The 20,972-nt window shown below is 37.3% G+C and overlaps 1 protein-coding gene across 6 annotated transcripts in view; it reads right to left on the bottom strand.

Moving 5' to 3' along the window:
- LRRC4C (leucine rich repeat containing 4C) overlaps window positions 1–20,972 on the bottom strand; it is a 1,246,033-nt gene that overhangs the window by 187,154 nt on the left and 1,037,907 nt on the right. For all 6 annotated transcript variants that reach the window (XM_084776632.1, XM_084776630.1, XM_084776628.1 and 3 more), the window contains one exon: window positions 11,005–11,098. The gene's annotated coding sequence lies outside the window, so the exon portion shown is untranslated. The remainder of the gene's footprint in view (window positions 1–11,004; window positions 11,099–20,972) is intronic.

A 20,972-nucleotide genomic window follows, 5' to 3' on the forward strand; every position in this document is an offset into this window, starting at 1 on the left:
TATAATAACAAGACGGGATGGAAATTGATTTACATTCAGAATTTTAGACGCACCAAGATTGGCAAGATGTTTTCTTCAAGGCTGTCAAATACAAATATCGAAAACACCAAGAATGTAACATTTATATAATTCCTGATTGTGTCATGGTTCTTCTTGCTATAGGTAATCTGTTGTATATATGTGTAATTATATAAATGTATATGTAAAAAAATTTTTTTAAAGAAAATAACATCCATGAGTATTGTATTTACATCATTTCCACCTCTCCTTCTTTCCCTTCCAATTCTTCCAATGACACCTTTCTCTGTCAAACTCATGACCTCTTTTATAATTATTATTATATATTAATATACATATATGTACATATATTGACATAAAGAAAGATAAATAAAGAGACAGATATAAAAGCAATTGAATACAGGAACTGTTGCTTACATGTACATTTGTTAGGCCTGACTATGTGGGAATGCCTGTTATATCAAAGACTTGTCTTTGGAAAAAAATTGATCTAGATGGGGAACTTTCAGAAAGATCTCTTATCCACATTGACATGTACATGGGTGATGCATTAACTTGCTGGGAACACAGTTCACTAGGTAAAGTGCTTTCCACACAAGAATGAGGCCTCAGGTTCTGATCGCTAATACCAATGAAGTGAGATAGTAGAGTGCTTAATTGCAGCCCTGGGCAGGAGGATGAGAGGGACTAGGGGGACCTGAAAAGTGACACAATCCTGGAGGTTGACTGTCTACCCAGTGTAGAAGAAATAAAGTTGCAAGTTCAGTGAGTGATTCTGTCTTAAAGAATAAAAAGCCATAGAGGAAGAAACCAACCATTAGTCTTGATATACCCCCACAAGCACGTAATACCCCACAAATGTATACATACATACGTTACACATACAATAACAGTAATCATTAATTTATAAGACTTAGAAATGTATCTAATGTGTTCCAAAGTCAAACACTTTTTTTGAGGATTTATTTTTTTCCTTTTTAAAAAAATTTATTAATTTATTCATATTACATCTCAATGGTTATCCCCTCCCTTGTGTCCTCCCATTCCTCCCTCCCTCCCAGTTTCCCCTTACTCGCCTCCCCTATGACTGTAACTGAGGGGGACTTCCTGCTCATAGGGTATCAAGTCTCTTCTTGGCTACCAAGAAGTCAAACACTTTTAAACATGATTTTGTTTGCTTTCATTTATTACTCTTGAGGTAAAATTATTACATATAAACTCAGATCCAAAAACTTGATGTCCTAAAGAAGGAATCACACAGCATGTGCAGTATTTTCATTGATATTTCTTTTGGAAAATTTCTGAAAAGCATAGGCCTTAATTCTGATTTGACCATCCACTAAATTCTTCACCTGACCTGATTGTCGATTCAAATGATAGTTCTTTAAACAATGAAGACACCTCAGTCTTCAGATGACCCTCTCTCAACAGACACGGGAAGCGTCTCTATGTTCTACACCATCATATTTTATCCTGTCATTTTCTCCAAAGCTCTTTAAAAAATCCCGATTCATCCATAAAATCTTCTGTGATCAAGACGGCAGCCACCCAGACATTCTGTTAATATCTTCAGTGTGACTGATATTTCTCTCCCTCAATGTGGCAAGATGGCATATGCATATATGTGGGCAAGCGTATATATCTTTATGTTAATGTGCATCTGCTCATCCAGTCTCTACCATCTACCATTAAGATATTAAACTCCCAGGGTCTGCTCTTGCTTCCCTCCACAGAAAATGATATTTATTTACCCGTTAACCCCTGTGTCTAATGCTGTGGTCGGATATTCAATAAACATGCATTGAATGAGTGAGTGGGTGCTTAATGATGACAGTGACAACCTGGAAGAGAAATCTCCCCTCACACACAGGGAAAATAAGATCATGTACAAACATAACTGCAAATAGCTTGCTTTCTCAAGTGTATTATTTTTAAGCACTCTCAGCTGAAACGTGCGGGGTTGGTGGTGGTGGTGGTGACTGAGACTAGCAGGTGATTTTTCACTTCTTTCTGTTTTTCAAATAGCTAAATTTCCAAAGGTAGCACATATGAAGTGGGATTCCCTGCCCCCCCAAATAGTGACGAATTCTTTTGTATGGCTTTCAAAGCCATCGGATTCATTAATCTCTTCTCTCTTATCATTCACATGTCTTGGGCTATAGGCCAAATAAGAGAGCTGAACAAAGGAGCTCTGATTTTACAACCTCCCCATTTTGATATAAAAAACACCAGAAAACTGAAATTCTGAGTCAAGTGAGATACTTGCTTGGCTACATCTGATATCAACTTTTTGAATTACTATTGTTATGTTACTCTATTACAAGTTGGGCTTAATTCCATCATTTTGGTTGTAGGAGGAGGATCATAAGTTCAGGATCAACTTCAGCTATATAATGAGTGTGATATGGCCTGGGCTATATCAGTCACAAAAAGCAAAATAAATAAAACAAAAGCAGTTCATTCTCCTCTATATAAGCTAGAGTAGGCAAAGCTTCAGAGGTTTTAAATTGTTTTGCACTATTTTAATCTTAATTATACCTTATATTTGAATCATCTTGAACAACAAAGTAGATTAATTAACATCTCTCAAGGTCTTTAACCTTGTAATTAAGATGAAAAGGAAACTTTGAGTCAATGATAGGATTCCATTAAGGAAGCCAACTTTCAGTCATATGTATAGGAAAGACCTATGTGTTGCTATAATCTCCCATATTTCCATGTATCTGACTGACAAAAGACTAAACTAAGTCAACTCCATGAACAGAAGATTCATTCAAACCTTTAAGAAGGGATTATTAACTTTTTGTGGCACCTACATAGATCCACATCAAACCATGAAGTGAAACTCAGTGCTAGGGAACTGAGAGTTAGACATTGCCCACTTCTTTCTCTTAGGTACCAAAGGACTCCATCTATACTGAGGAAAGCTAATTGTCTCATTATTGGACAGTGATGGCACTTTCTATATTCTTGAAAAAGGAAGAGTGTCAATATCTTTATAAAATGGCACATCAAAGGCATTTACTTGAGCATTTAGCTATTTCAGGTGTTTTAAACTTTTTTATTTTACTTTTATTAATTTATTCAGATTGCAACTTAATTGTTATCCCATCACTTGTATCCTCCCATTCCTACCTCCCTCCCACTTTCATCCTATTCCTCTCTCCTAGGTCTATGACCAAGGGGACCTCCTCCCCTACTATATGGTCATAGGCTATCAAGTCTCCTCTTGGTAGCCTGCTTATTCTTTCTTTGAGTGCCACCAGAGCTCCCCAACAAAGGAAGTGGTCAAATCTAGAGCACCAGAGTTCATGTCAAAGTCAGTCCCCACTCTCCACATAACTGTGGAGAATGTCCTGTCCATTGGGTAGCCAAAGTAAGGGTTCCTATTTTCAGTTTTTAAATTATAATTATATGAATGTGTAGGGTTTTTACAGCAGCACCACAACACCTTCACTAAACCAGTGTCTTCCCTTTTGTGTTGTAGAGCCTCACACAATTGAAATTCCATTACTGTAGCTACGTTAAGTTACTCATTCACTCCCTTAAATGTGACCCAGTGTCTATCACTACAGAAGTGTCACTATGCTAATGAATAATATAGAGATTATATCTTTCTTCTCTGTCATTATTAAAGGCTGTTTTTGGTCCCTACCCCAGAATGTTACATGTCATATTCTTTTTGCTTAATAAAATCTGTAATTTTTTCCAAAGTGTTTATTTACATTAGTTTTCACTGTGTCTTCATGTGTTTTCTAGATGTTAAAGCACACAGCTCTGTGGTATATTAAAACAAACAGAAGTTATTAAGACACCTATGGACTAACTCTGCGAGTCATAAATAAAATCTTTCCCAGAAAAATATGATAATTTCAAAGGGTCAATTTTTCCGGTATGGAAAATATGCATTAAAAAGTCATGAGTAACGAAACAATAGGTTCTCCCCAAGGCCTACCATCTTCCTAGTCATAGCTTGTTCATATTTGAAGAACCAAGCAAGAGAGTCATATTTCTTTCCTGGCAAATTGGTGTTGTAGCATGCAGCGTCTGCTGCTGTGTAAGATCATTTTAAAGTCTTTTCTCCCTGTCTTAGTCACTTCCTATTGCTGTGAAGGGTCACAATGGCCAAAACAACTGTTATAAAGGAAAATATTTAACTGAGGCTTGTGTACAGATTCAGAGGTTTAGTTCATTATCGTGATGGTGAAGGGCATGACAACACTCCTAGCACTGTATCAGCAGCTCCAAGGTACAGTCTCATATGCTCGTAAAAGAGAGTGACCTTTGGCCTTGCCTTGCCTGGCCTGCTGAAATACACATTGCCACACACAGACACATGTAAATATATATTAATAAGGAGATAATGGATTTATCTTTATGTGTGTTTTAATATAAAGAATTAATAATAAATCATTTGAGAAACTTGTTATTTATTTTCTTCCATTTAGGTACCTAAAGTCTATTTAATCTCTATTTTTAAAATAGAAAGCTTTAAAGAAATATTTAATATAATTACTTATATATATTCTACACATATATTCATATTATACATAATTTACTTAATATAATCACTTATGTACCTTCTACACTTATATATTCATATTATACATAATTAATAGAAATGTATAAAATTGTTGCTATTACACATATTATTTTTGTATCAGTATTTTATGAATATTTATTTCAGTGCAATTCTCTGACTATAGATCCAAAAAAGTAGAATAATTATGAATAATGTTTTAATTATTGTCCATAGATCATATTATAAAATGTTCTTAATTTTAAATTGGTATTTTAACAATAAATTATAACTACTTACAATGCATTCCAATGCATCTCCATTTACATGCAAGCCCATTTCCATTTGTATGTCCACTGATCTATTTTTTTTTCTTTTCTTTTCCTCGGAACGCTACCCAGGCCCATGGTTCTGTCTTTCTGCGAAGCATACTATTGCTTCACCTATCTCTCTCATTTTAAATACTGGGGAACCTAAGACATATATTAAAGATTATATGTGCCTATAGAAGCATATATTCATTAAAGAACACACACACACATATGTACACACATATGTATATACTTTATGCTTGTGTACAAGGAACCTGACATGGCTATTTGGAACATAACAGCTTCTACTCTGTTGCCCTGTCTACATAACATTTCAGAACACAATAATACCCAGTCTTTCTATTAAGAAGAAGAGGCAACATTGATAGGCATGATTCCTACTAAACAGAAATCCAAAGGTAATAAAACTGCTGGGTAGTTCCTGTGGATACCAGACAAGATTCTTTGTTGAAGTAAATAGTTATATTTTCTTAATGGCCTTTAGACTTTGGTAAGTTTTTCTGCACAAGAGCATTGGGAATTTCTGTAAATATTCAAACAATGCTGTAATAGCTTTTTTGGTATTTATATCACTAAGTAATTCTAAATTTCATCAGAAATATGTATCCTAAGGAAAATAGAAGTTAGGATGCAAACCCCTTATGTGATTTTTTGATAACATGCTAAAAGAATGATATTATAGTGGCTATCATACAGGATCTGGAAGATGGCAGTTGGTAAAATGCTTTTAAACATAAGGTCTTTCTTGGCAGCCAGGGGGGAAAAAAAACAAAAAACAAAACAAAAACAAAAACAAAAACAAACAACAACAAAAAACAAAAAACAAAACAAAACAACAACAACAAAAAAACAAATGAATCCCTAGAGCTCACTTCCAAGCCAGTCCCACTCAAGCATTAGATCAAGGTTCAGGAAAAAACCCTGTCTCAATAGGATGTCCTCCCCTCTTACCCATTATTCTGGTAGGTACAGTTTTTCATGGGGACGTACACCTTGGGCTAGTGTCTCGATATAAGTGAGTATATACCATTTAGCTCTTTTTGCTTCTGTGTGAGCTCACTCATTATGACAATTTCTAGTTCAATCCATTTGTCCACAAATTTTGGAAATTCCTTGTTTTTAATAGCTGAGTAGGTGTGAGAAGCCTGGGAGAAAGAGGAAATGGAAGGATCCAGTGGGTCCTGGAAAACTACAGGCGAGTCTGGGCCCTGGGGTCCTCCGCAAACTGTGGCAACAGCCAAGGAAAAAATAGGCAGTAAAAACCTTGAACCCCTACCCGGACTAGCCGATGGACATTCTCCACTGTTGAGTGGAGAAGAAGATCTAACTCTCACACAAACTCTGGTGCCCCATATTTGATCATGTCCCTTGGATGGAGATGCCTGGTGGCACTCAGAGGAAAGATAATAGGTCACCAAGGAGAGACTTGATACCGTATGAGCATATTCAGGGGGAGGAGATCCCCCTCAGACACAGACATAGGGGAGGGGAGTAGGGGGGGGAAGTGGGAGGAAGGGAGGGATGGGAGGATACATGGGATGGGCTAACAACTGAGATGTAATATGTATAAATTAATAAAAATGTATTAAAAAAAAACCCTGTCTCAAAATAAAATGAAGAACAATTGATGAAGATAAACTATGTGGACCTCTGACTTCTGCTTGCACACTCATACACATGCATACATTCACCTGAATACATATAAACATATACACCAACACGGTCTAAAAAGGATCTCAAACTACAACAGTAAAGGAAGAACCAGGTTCATTTCAAATTAGATGGGCAAATATAAAACCAATGATTATTCCATTAATTCAGTGAATTATTTAGCTATAATTACTAAGTTTTAACAATTATGACAGTTCTGACTTTACTTAATTTGGCAAAGCACTTGGCTCTTAAAGTTACAATTCTACCTGCAAAATAATGTGTGTATCTTTTCAGAGGAGACTGGCTTTATGGCTCTTCACAGTGGATTTCAGTTTAGCAGAAAAACAGATCTTTTAAGGTGAGTTTCTGATTACCAGGAATCACCCTCAGTCTTTCCCCAAAGGTCAACAACCACGGGCAAGGGCACCTAGTTTCCACTTAATCTAAGGAGCCTTCATTAGCTCAAAGACACTCCCTTGCTGATAGGAGATCTGCTTGCTTTTCTGACAGTTTGTCCTTCCTCTGCCAACCCTGAGACGAACTTGGAAGATTGAATCCTAGTAAAAACATTTTTTAAACTCTTGTAGTCGTTTAGTTAGGTGGTTTCACTGGACCGTCACTTATAGAAGACCTTGGCACTATGGATTAGAAAAATGACTGAGTGCTGTCATGGGGGTTTGGGGGGCGCTATAGCAGGTACTTGGATGACAGTAATTATGAGAACTATATGGACATGGCAACCCAGATAAAGCATTTTTGATAAGAGGAATATTAGCAGACGGCCTAAAGACCTCTCATGTGGAATTTTGCCAAACAATGTGACTGCTTTCTTCTCTTGTCAAAAAAATTCTGCATGAGGCCAAACTGAAGATTTTGAAACTAAGGAAAACTTAGAATTGACTGTTGTCACATGCTTATTAGTGATAATTCTCTTGCACATCTAGAAAGAAAAAGAGCAAGCGTAAACGTTACAGTTTGAGAAGGATCAAAGAGCACCAGGAAATTTAATCCTGTGCCCAAAGATGTGAGAAGTTTAGGGAAGGCTTTAAGATAAATGGAATCAAAGAAGTGACATCATCAGGGCAAGACCTCATCCAGCTAAGCTTCCAACTTGTGAAAATTAAAGCTTATCCAATAAAGGAAACCATCAATGATTCAAAGCTTCTGAGAATGTATGTCTTGGAAGAGACCATTTTCCAGCCTTAGAAGGCAACAGAACTTAGCAGCTATAGCGAAGTAATCCTGGCTTTATCAAAAATATACACGTTCACAGCGTTAATGGAATCTACTATCAGGGTTAAGAAAAGCTGCTGAGACTAGGCATGTGGCAGGGGAGCTTCTATAGGGAAGCCCTGAGAGGCTATTGCGTGAAGGTGAAGTCTAGACTGTGTCAGAAACCCCAAGAAGTGGAAAGTGCCAGAGCTGTGGGATTCCTGCCAAGAAGTACTGCAGACAGGGTCTGGATCCAGCTCAAGAGAGAACAGTGTGCTGCAGTCAACGAAGCTGGAAGAGCTGGGAGACCTAAATAGCCACTTAGCCCCAGAGATGGAGACAGAGGAGTTGCAGTTTATCCTATTGGGTTTCAATTTTAGTTTGGCCCAGTATTTTCTCACTGTTCCCCCTTTCCTCCCTTTTAGAATCTTTATGCATGTTCTGTGACATTATGTGTTGGACACATATAATATGCTTTTTTCTTTTATAAGATATTACATTTAAGAGACTGTCTTGAGTCTCAAATGAGATTTTCGACATTAGACTTTTATAGTTTTGTGATTGTGAAGGAATAAGTGTACTGAATGCAGTTTGCATTATGATAGGGCTGTAAGTCTATGGGGGCTGGGAAGTGCAATGTGGTAGTTTGAAAATGGCCCCATTTGTTCATGTATTTGAATATGTGGCTGGTGTACTGTTTAGGAATGGTTAGAAGGTATATAACTCTATTGGAGGAGCTGGAGCACTTGGAATGGGTTTTGAGGTTTCAAAAGCCTATTCCAGGTCTTGTCTCGCTCTCTCTGCCCACTACATGTGGATAAGATGTAAACTCAGCTTCTGCTTCAATAACATGCCTGCCTGCCACCATGATTTCTGCCATGATGATTATAGACTAACTCTCTGAAAGTTTAAGCTAGCTTCTAACTGTATGTGTTGTTTTACGAGCTCGTTGGCCAATATGTCTTTTCATAGCAATAGGACAGAAATTAAGAAACATGATGACAAATGATGCTTTTTTGATGAATATAGTGATGCATTTTATATATAAAGTCTTTTTACTTTATACTTGAATTGGCTGGGGATTTAAAAAAAACATCGATAGCCTGTGACCATAAAGTGGGGGGGGGGGGGGAGATCCTTCTCAGTCATGGACCTAGAGTAAGGTGAGGGTGGGAGATATGGCGAAACGGGAGGATACAAGTGATGGGATAACAACTAAGTTGTAATCTGAACAAATTAATTTAAAAAGAAAGAAAAAGAAAAAGAAAAAAAAAGCATGCTTCTATTTCACATGTCAGAAGCTTATATCCTCTGAGGGAGCAGAGGCCTCTGAAATGAGCGGCCATGTCTTTGGTGAGTAATGACCACCAGGGAGGATAGAGTGTTTTATAGCTTTAATCACATCATAAGCATATTGAATCATCACTTTCAGATTTATATATTTGAGTGTCAAAAGTAAATTTCTCATCAATTCAGGAGACCTTTGACATCTTTGAAAGATGCGTAGAAATGCTTTAATAATAATCAACTTTCCAGTGGCCCTCTAACTAAACTTTTGGCGAACGATTTATGTTGTTTATGCTAAAAATGTATTCAATACACATTTTTCCAAGTAATGTACTATCCATGCTACACTGTGTGAAGCAAAGCAATATGTTAAAGCAGAGCCCACATCCTGAAAGTAGACTTATCTGTTTCTGAAAGTTAGTTATCACTCAAGATACATATCAACAGTGGAGTAGTACATTAAATATTTGCCCTTCTGTAACGAAATGCCAAGCGGTGCAATCCAATAGATTTTTATTTTTGTCTTCTGATATTTTAGCCCAATTAAAAGTATAAGCCAAAGTTTAACTTAATGAAATTACTAAAAGTGAAGCTAAGTTTTTCTTGAATGTCTTACCCTCGTGTAAAGAAACACAAATATAAAATAAGAAGGTCCTGTTCCACCTAGAGCAGCAGTTCTCAGCCTGTTGGTTACCAGCCCTTTGGGGTTTACATAACAGATATCCTGTTTACCAAACATTTACATTATGATGTATAACAATACCAATATTACACTTAGGAAGTTGCAAAGAAATGATTTTATGACTGGAGGTCATCAAAGCATGAGGAACTACGTATTAAAGCATTGCAATTTTAGGGTGTTTGAAAACCACCAACCTAGAGGCAATGTCAGATGAATGGTCAGTGGGTCTGAGCACCTCCTCTAACTTCTGTTCCTTGACAATAATCCTAGTTCCACATTTTTATTTTGCTTTGTTTCAAATATATTACTCCTTTTGCTGTTTTTCAATATATACTTTTTCTTGGATTCGTTTTTACTTACAAATAAAATCCAACTTATATATGACTCATTAAATTAGACTCCCAACCTCCCATTGAAACTGATATATTAAGGAATTAGCTAAGGTCATTTACTATAGTTATAAACTGTTTCCTCCACAAATGCTTTGAATAATTATTTAATTGTATATTTTAAAAAGTAAAATATTCCAATAGACTTTTGGATTTTAAAATATGATTCACATCACAAAGGGTTGTGGTCTACTGTACTGCTCTCAGCTGTGAAGTAACAGTGAGAGGTTTTGGTCGTACCATAAAAATCACATGTGGCAGGAATCTGGTTAAAATAAGGCAAAGATCTGGCTTCCTCCTTAAAGTAAAGAGCAGTTCCGTGCCATGGTTGTCTCTATACCCACACACTTCTCTTCATATGGTAGCAAGTGATGAACACCATGCAGGGATTACACAAGAGTCCTTCCACTCTGTGCCCAGTCTCTCCCAATCATCACTGCTGAAAAAGAGCACTATTTGTGCCCTGTTTTAATTTTCCATGTGAAGATAACTCTATTCTAATATCTCCTGCCTTTACTTTTCTTCCTTTACTCCCTGTTCTGTTCATCAGTACAAGATAATTTTTTACTTATGATCCCTAGGACAAATTTTGTCAAGTTTTAACAATTTACAAACTTTCTCTTGACCTTTACAGTGGGTTAGTCACAGGGATGCACACGGGATTCTGGTACACTGCTATAGGGTTTCAATACTGCTATTACGGGAGAGTGTGCTGCTGCCCTGTTCTTCATGAACCTACTAAGAAAGTCAACCCAAGATTGGTACTAAATGTGAGAAAGTGTGTTTTTGTTACAAAGGCTTACTTATCTCTGTTTGTGTGTTCTGTAGTAATGTTCAACCTCATCTTGTTCTTAACCTGTACAGCTGATAGGCCAGCCCTAAAAGAATAGATGACAAGTGGTTTGAGCCTACCTGAAAGTATGTCTAGCTGGCTCTTCTCTTCCTGAGAGAATCCACAGAAGTAAAATACATGTTCTAGATCCCTATTGGTGATGGTCCTTCATACCTGCAAGGAAAAATAAAAAGATCATTCTTTTAAATTACAATATATGCATGAGGACAAATTTAGGGTTCAATATGTCAGCTCATTGTATGCTCTTAGTAGAATTTTCCAATTGGAAATGACAGAACAGCCAATGTTTATTTCTGTGTAACCAGTAAATATAAATATGGATAAAATAAAGTAAATATATATATATATATATATATATATATATGCTTACATATAATTATCTTGTAGCATGTATTTATGCATGTACCTTTATTCTAGTTTACTCATCCCTGAAATGATTAGTCTTTTATTTCTTTGTCAGTGTTCAGTGATGTTTATTGTTGGAAATATGTCATAATAATGTTATTGTGGAAACTTTTGCATAGGTAATAGTTATGCACAAATATGAGATGCTCGCTTCTCTTTTCATTTGACTTTAGCTGTAATTATCAATTTTTGTAACTATAATAGCTAAATCAACCTAAAACACAAGAAAATCAGGACTCATTCTTTCTCGATACATCTACTGGCACAGCTGTATCTAATGGTAAAAGTGAAAGCCATAAAGCTAGCACATTCAGCAAAGCTGAGCAGAATGACGCAATCACTGTGGTGCAGCTCCTCACTCTTTTGGCCTTGATCTCTATGTGTCACATGCTTCAGGGGCTTTTATTATTTGCACAACTTGGAGATATTAGATTAATGGATAATTTTTATCACTCAGTTACGCCTTCTTTTAAGCGTACTGCTTCTAAGCTTTCCCAGGAATGTCGTGACCATAATACATTACTGTTTTTTAAAGAGATATCCTTATCTGACCCTAACCTGAAGGTCTTCCTTATGATCTGGAGTTTGTGACTCAAATAATTATGCCAGACTCCTCATTATAAGACTCCAACTCAAAGATACTCTTGGCAATCTGCCCCTGCACTTACTCATAAACAGAATAATGAAAACAAAGTAAATTTTAAAAGGTAAACAATATTTGGTAGTCTAGATAAGTTAGCATCAGATCAAATTAAAAGCCTCTTCCTTATACTGTTGGACAAACAATTGTGTAGACAAACGACAAAAGGATAGAATATTAAGACCTCCCTCTCTTAGAAAAAGTGAACTCATACAGGGCCACTATGATGTTTCATATCCAAGGAACAAAGCACACCAATATTAGGCATATGAATAAATTCTACAAATATATAGAATATAAACTTTGTTTTATGGCCAAAATTGAATAACTGCAGCAGCTTTGGCCTGAAGATTTTTCTTGGGCTTCATGTCAATTAGGGCTCTGACTATTAAAAGTTTATTATATATTGCCTGGGACATGACAATCTTCACAGGTTGGCTTGGATATTTTCTTCATATTTAGTGTCCTTGAAGCTACAAGAATTATAAGTCTGAGAACATGCTGCCATGCTTTGGCAAAATACATCTTTGAAAATTCAATATTGTTAAATGTTGGGTTATGGGGTTGATAAGGGAAAATGATTGTAAAACATGACTCTGTTCTGTCATGGTTTATCAAAGATGTCTAGACTTATGACCAAGTGGAAGTTAAAACATGTGTTCAGGCACATGAGTGATATGACCTGTCTTTTGGTATAACATACATCTATCCCTGCCTACTGAGTTCTGAATAAATAAAGAAGCCTTATGACTGCCAGTCAACCAGGCTCTAAAACTCCTCCCAATCCCCATGCCTGGCTCATTTCTCCACCTCTGCTCTCACATCCACTCTTTTTCTTTTTTTCTTTTTTTTTCCTTTATTAATTTATTCTTGTTACATCTCAATGGTTCATGCGCTGACCTCACCCTGGTGCTGCACTCCGGAATACTACAACACAAGTCCTTTACCTGAAGTTCAGTAAACATCTCAAAAGAGAAGCCAGAGTTATTTAAAAGCCAGAGAAACTGGCAATGTTCTCTGTAGTTGTGCCTTCTAGCCATGATAGTGAAGCCACACCCATGAAATCTCAAAAGTGTGGCTGCATAAACAATTCCTGAATAATTCAAGTAGTAATTGATATCCCAAAATAGATAAGAGACATCTTATGACGAACCAACACTAGATGATGAGCTACAGACAAATAACAGTTGCTGAGAGTGGGAGAGTTTCATCTTCCTTAATGAAGAATCCCCTCATTAGTTATCCAAAACTTGAAGCAGTCAGCACTAGAAATATATGCATTTAAGTAACATTGCACAGACTAAGCAAGTTGTAGTTATATATTGATTTTTTACATGTACATGTAAAAAATGGCTAAAGAAGAGGATACCATGAATTTAGGAGGGAGACAACATCAGACGTGGGCTGAGTAGGAAGAAAGAAAGAGAAGGAAAGAATTGGTGTAATTATATACTTTTAAAAAATAAAAAAAAATATTCCAAATACCTAGAAATGTAGGTCTATTGTTACAGTGCTTTGTATTGTACATGAAACACTAGGTTTGATTCCTAGAACCACATAAACTCTATGAGATAGGGTATACTTGTAGTCTTAGTACTCAATGGATGGAAGAAGGAAAATCAAATTTCAAGGTCGTCTTTGGGTACATAGAAAGTTGGAGGTATTTCTGTCATACCTGTCTCAGAAAAAACAAGCAAACAAACAAAAAAAGACTAATTAATACCTGGCTTTCTCTCAAGTTATCTTATTTTTCTTCTAACAGCATGATTTGTTATAGTAGGTGTAATGGTCAGGAATGGTTTTGATGCAAAACTCTGATGCTTGCATGAAAAGATTTTTTTCCTTTTTATTATATTTCTTTTTTAACCTATACATTTATATTATTACACATGAACAAAATAAACTACATACAGCAGAACGAACCACAAGACAATGAGGAATAATATAAATGTTACATTCATAGTGATTTGACTGTTTTATTTGACAAACTTGAAGTAAACATCTTTCCTATCTTGTTAGGTCTAAATTTCTGAATGAAGATCATTATTTATCATATCTCATCTCTATTAAATTAAAACATCTGTCTTGATCTAAAAACATCTTAACTCCTAACCAACTAAGCTTAATTGTAAGACTAAACTCTCTGGTCTTCAACCCCATCAGAGGCTGGAGAAGGAGTAAAACTTAAATACCTGAGTGAACCATAAGTGCAGGTTAGCAGCTTCCAATATGAAAAAATGACTGAGACAATTTACTGTTTGATCAGTCACCCAACACTCTCTATAACGTTGGAGCATCATCTTCATCTTCTAGTCCAATAGCTCTGCCAGACATATTCGCAAGACAGGAACTACTGAAGACTTGCTTACCCTGTCTTGGCAGAGTGCAGCTGTCGACTCTGCCTGCATCTAAACTTGCCCATTTTAAACAGAATGCTGTCTGTGGCAGAAACAACGACATTTTGCTCAGTGGCTGGTTTGCCACATTTGAAGCCAGCTGCATAAGGAGGTTCTTTTATGCTCATCATCTACTTTGAGGCAGGCTGGGTGTTACAGGGAGTTAACTTGTCTACTATTGGCATGCAATCATTGGCTTCTCTCTTTATATGCAATTAGTTATGGAATAATAATACCAAGGTGGCTATAATCAACCGAAAGGAGGGTTACATACCAATATTGAAAAAAATACCATCAAAACCATCTGCCTGCTGAGATTTAGCACATTTCTTATTTTGTTATTTAGAAAATTAAAATAATTTTGTGTCAACTGGTTATTAGTAGTTCATCTGTATAACTCTGCTTCTGAGGAACAAAAGTTCGAAATCAAAAGATCAGGAAAACAATAGAAAAGTCAAAAATAGGTTACAGAGGTGACAAGATATTTTAGTTTTCTCTCAACAGTCTTCCAAGAAAAAATAGTTCCTATAAAAGATGCATTTCTAATTGGTATTTTATGTTGTTGTGTTTTTCAAACAATGGAATCCTAAATTTAAGGACTGAATGTTTGCTGAAATCATTATACCAAAAGAGAATTTTCATACTTACTGATCAGATTTATTCCCTGCTGTTGCTGAAACAAAGAAGAGCAATTTAAGCATTTTTTATGCCTCTGACTCCGAATAAAACTGTCTATGTCAGTTAAAAATTAAGCCTCATTATTATTCTGAAAGAAAATTGGATCAAGTTTGCCATTTTGTGGATGAAGAAACTGAGGCATAGAAGTTTAATTTATTCTCTATGCAAGATAAAAGTTGCAGTACTGACAGATGTGATTGATTTCATAGCCCATATGCCTTCCCACTTTGCATTTAAATACATCTTTGCAGCCTACAGAATGAGGGAGCAGTGTGGACCGTGTCTGAAAGCTCCAGTGAACAATTCAGGGAATTGCACAGATTTCTGAGCCAGGAACCCCAAGGTTCCCACACCAAGGCAGCAGAAGTGCTCCACGGTTCGGAGGGACCAAGGTGCGGAGGACCTGCTTGCCCCTGCACATGGGAGGAGCATGGACTTTCTCGGATCAGAGCAGCAGCAGCAGAGACAGCAGTGTCACCAGCGGCTCCAGCAGCACCAGTGGCGGTGGCGGAGGTTTGCAGCTCAGAGCCTTCCAGTGGAGGCGATTGGTGTGGTGAACGGTGGGAGTTGCTGCGGGAGAGGGGAGTCTGGACAGGATTTGGGTCGTGTGGTGACTTGAGACCCAAACTGGACTCAGCAGACAGTTCAGCCCCAGAGTCCTGGGTTTGCTCAGTGAGCTGTGCCATGGAGAAGCTGGCTCAGCTCAGCAAGCAATTCTGCCCGAGGCACAGCTCCCCTGCTGTGACACAGGCTGGGCCGAGTGCTCACTTCCACCCTAGGCTCCAGTTCAGTGCTACCGCAGTTTTCCTGCTGTGACGCAGGCTGGGTGGAGCGCTCACTTCCACCCTAGGCCCCAGATCAGCGCAGCCACAGTTTTCCTGCTGTGACGCAAGCTGGGCAGAGCACTCAGTTCCACCCTAGGCACTTGCTCAGTGCAGTCGCAGTTCTCCTACTGTGGCAGACGGTTCAGGCCCTGAGAAACTAGCTGAGCTTGAAAAGTGGTTCGGGCCCAGTATCCCTGGCTGGACATGGCAGGGGACCCAAAAGGCTGTGGATACCTTGGCCTGATCCAGCGCTCATTCAGAGATCCAGAACGATTGCAGGACCCACACCAAAGGGGAGCTGAGGATCACTGGCTGTGAGAGCCCAAAACGACAGGACTAACCTCCTGCCACCCACACCAGTGACAAGTATCAGGGCTTCAAGCCCACTGAAATTGTGAGAAAACAAGTGAATCTATCATCAGACTCCCTCCACCCAACTCTGGAAGTTACCCAACAAAAACAGAGATGGCAAGATGTCTAAAGGACAGCATAAAAGCATATGCAAAAAGCCCCAAAACAACATGGTGTCTCCAGTTTCCAGCTATCCCAAAGAAAACAACCCAGAGAACTCAAATACAATGGAAACACAAGAAAATGACCTCAAATCCTTGGTAATAAGGATGATACTGGAGGAAACAAATAAAATTCGAAATCAGATGCAGGAAGACGCAGCCAAGAAGGTGCGAGACATAAAAGAAGCACATAGAGTGGAACTGGAAATTTTTCAGGAAAATGTAAACAACCAGATGAAAGAAATCAAAAAATCTGTTCAAGATATGAAGATGAAAATGGATTCAATGATAAACACACAGACAGAAGAAAAACGAGAACGTGAGACCTCAGAGAAGAAGCCGAATGACACAGTGCTGAGCTTTTCTAACAGAATCCAAGAGATGGAAGAACGAATCTCAAGTCTAGAAGATACAATCACAGATCTTGAAGCAACCATTAAAGAAAATGCCAAATCTGGAAAACTCCTGACATAAAACATCCAAGAAATTAAGGACACCATGAAAAGAAGAAATCTGAGGATAATAGGCATTGAAGAAAGAGAAGATATCAGACTCCAAGGCCCAGAAACTATTCTCAACAAAATCATAGAAGAAAATTTCCCCAATCTACAGAAAGAGATGCCTATAAACATACAAGAGGCATACAGAACACCAACTAGAATTGACCAGAAAAGAAAAACTGCCAGTCACATAATAATCAAAACACAAAACATACAGAACAAAGAAAAAATATTAAAAGCTGCAAGGGAAAAGGGCCAAATAACATTTAATGGCAAACCTATCAGAATTACACCCAACTTCTCAGCAGAGGCCATCAAAGCCGGAAGGGCCTGGACAGAGATCCTGCAAACCCTAAGAGACCACAGAAAAAAAATTAAGTTGTAGAATCAAAAAAAAAAGATGGCTTTACCTGGGCCGTGTTACATCTCAATGGTTATCCCATCCCTTGTATCCTCCCATTCTTCCCTCCCTCCCATTTTCCCCTTATTCCCCTCCCCTATGACTGTTCCTGAGGGGGATTACCTCCCCCTGTATATGCTCATAGGGTATCAAGTCTCTTCTTGGTAACCTGTTGTCCTTCCTCTGAGTGCCACCAGGCCTCCCCCTCCAGGGGACATGGTCAAATGTGAGGCACCAGAGTATGTGAGAAAGTAATATCCCACTCTCCACTCAACTGTGGAGAATGTTCTTAACTTACCTTCTAGTCTCATCACTTGGGCCCTATATTCAATTTCATTGGCCTTAACAATGGTTGCTTCAGAACCTTGAGAGGTGGTTTAGAATCTTTTTATCTTCTTATAGTACAGAAAGAGACCTATTCCTTTCACCTGCTCCTTTTGGACTCAAACTATGAAGATTTATATAGTTCATTGAATGTATGAATATGGAAAGAGTGTACAGATGACATTGCTGTTGTCATCATCATCACGATGATCATTATAATGTAGTTTATGTTGACTTAATATGATATATTTTATAAATTATATTTGCATCAGTGATATATATGCATATATGTGTGTATAATAATATATAAAACTTAATATAAATGTACAAATACAATCCAACATAAATGTATAAATACAATCCAACAAAATAAAATTATGATATCCTTTTTAACAATCAGTAAGCACTCAAATAATCAGTCCTAACATCTTTATTTTTTCTCCCCAGGAAAATTGGTGAAAAAACTACTAATCACTTCATACCATTGTATTGATATCACTGTAACCTCTTCTTCTCCTCTATAGTGCCTCTTATGCTCCCCTATTTCCTCTCAATTTCATGACATTCTTCTTATATTTTGTTGTTCAATCTTTTCTGTCTGTCTCTCTCTCTCTCTCTCTCTCTCTCTCTCTCTCTCTCTTTCTCTCTCTCTCTTTCTCCCTCTCTGTCACACACTTTCACACACACACACACACACACATTTATACACATGCATTTAATATTGAGCACTTTAGGCTTCATAACTTATATGGGAGTCCTCTCTTCTTTCTCAGCAGCCATTAATAATTAAGTGCCTTAATTCTTTCCATAAGTCAGGGTCTTATAAGATTTTGCTCCTCTCTACTGGCATATCCATTATGTTGTCATTATTCAGGTCTTGTTTAAATAACCATATTTTTTTTATTCTTTTTAAGGGAAGAAAGAAAATGTTTTTGTGAAAAACTAAACAAAAGGGGAAAAAAACAGAGAAACTATCTAGTCAAGTTTTCACTTTACTGAGATAAGATGATGTGAAGGGATGTCCCTTTGGATTCTGTGGTAACAGAGTTCAGCTATGCTATGTTCCTCTAAAACAGTTCCACATCAATGTAACGTGTTTTACATTTATATTAGCATTTTGATTAATGAGAAACTCAACTCCATTAGGAGCTTTGGGTACTTGGGTTCTATCTTTGCCAACTTGGAATGTGCTCTGTTGACCCACCTTCTAGTCTCCTCAACAGCTTCCAGTATTCATGTATTTCTAGTGCCAGAGGATTTTCAGGCTGGAAGAGGGTACCGTATTAACATTACCAGTGAAAGAATTAGTTCTTAACCATGAAGGCTCTAAAATGCCTGCAATTGCTCACACTTTCCCTGAAGAGCACGTTTCCATAAGTAATTGTCAGGAATGTGAATTCATTAACAGCATAGGTTATAACTTCATGGAAGTTATTCTGGAGACTCTACTTTGTACTGCAGATGTTATATATTTTTACTCATCCTTTTTACAGACACTCATTTTCTATTTTATCTTCTCATACATACAATTAGAATAATAGTAAAGAACCTATGATCAAAGATGCCGTGGTGGGTGCTATCTTAAAATAAAAATTGTACACTAGGCAAATAAGAGAAAGCAGGTCTCAAAATGAGGAAAGACCCTCTAAGGGAATCTTATACCACCTCTTCAAGGAAACTTGAGTTCAGAATGATAATTTTGAGATAAGTCAGATATGTATACATATGTTTGTGCATGTGTGATTGTCAATGTGTCAATTATTCACATTATTAATTATAGAAATGAGCCTTCATTGGTGGCATTAGTAGTATTCAGTGTAAGCCAACTGGTCTGGGTGGTACTGGGAGACTGCTCACATAGTGATATAATGTAAGGGAATCAGAGGCCAGAGTAAGCATCATTTAGATGGATGTGTTATCTAAAATATGATATATTAGTGATTTAATATTCATCCATTGAATAAATCACAATTACACAAAACCACTCTAAGCATACATCCTTCCTTAGCAAAACTCATGGAATTTTGTTTCATTTTCATAGCTGATTGTAGGAAACTTTTGTACTTGTATACAAGAATTACCATCTAAAAATTATTTTAGTATTTAGCCAAATTAGGTCAGTGGCAGTGTTTTACAATTAATTTGTGTCTTATTTAGGGTTTTATTGCTGTAAAAAGACACTATGACCATGACAACTATATGAAGGAAAACATTTAATTGTGGGATAGCTTACAGTTTCAGACGTTGAATCTATTATCATCACGGTGGGAAACATGGCAGCATGCAGGTAAACATGGTTCTGGAGATGGAGCTGATTGTTTTGTATTATGATCTGAAGGCAGCAAGGAGAGACTGTTTGCCACCCTGCGCATAGTTTGGGCATAGGAGACCTCAAAAGCCCACCCCACAATAACACACTTCCTCCAACTAGGCTACATCTCCTATTAGTACCATTTTCTATGCACCAAGATTTCAAACAAATGAGTTTATGGGGGCCATTCTTATTCAAACCACCACAATTGGTGATGAGAGCATGGCTAACACACACTTAGATTAACATGTTTAAGGAAATATGTTTTACATGCCTACATATGGTAGAGGAACAAAACATCTTTCATTAGTTTACAATACTTAACATAACCAAATGTTCAACATCATCAGTCATCAGGTAAATACAAATCAAAATGACCTTGAGAATATGGCTTATACCCATCAGAATGCATAAGATCAAAACCACAAGTACAGTACATGGTAGCAAAGATGTGGAGCAGTGGGAACACTCTTCCATTGCTGGTGGGAATGTAAACTTGTACAACCACTGTGGAAATTAATCTGGCACTTTCTCAGAAAATTGGGAACAGCTCTACCTCAAGACCCAGATATACAACTACTGAGAATATACCCAAAAGATGTTCCACCATACCACAAGGACACTTGCTTGAGTAAGTTCATAGTAGTCAAAAACTGGAAATAATCTAGTTATTCCCTCAACCAAAAGTTATGGCCTCATCATCTCAAAAGTGAAACACAGAACATTTCCTGATTTATGACTATACTGGAAACTTAGATACCTCAGAGTTATCTGTATGGTGTAATTCTATAATTTTGTTGTTGGTAGTTGGTTTGCTTTGCCAGAGAGAAGAAACTAATGGCAAAGAAGAAATTATGACTGTGTAAATAGGTTATTTTAACAGAGGAATATTCCCATTTGAACAATTTGTGGATGGAAAAAGGAACCAGGGAGTAGTTTGTAGTAGAAAATTTGCAAGCGTTGTGGACTAAATATTGCCTTTTCCCATTCCATAGTTTCAGTATGTTCATTTCCCCCCTTTTCTATGTGATTGTGGG

This window comes from Acomys minous, assembly GCF_964271855.1.
Source record: "Acomys minous genome assembly, chromosome: 3".
Lineage (NCBI taxonomy): Eukaryota > Metazoa > Chordata > Mammalia > Rodentia > Muridae > Acomys > Acomys minous.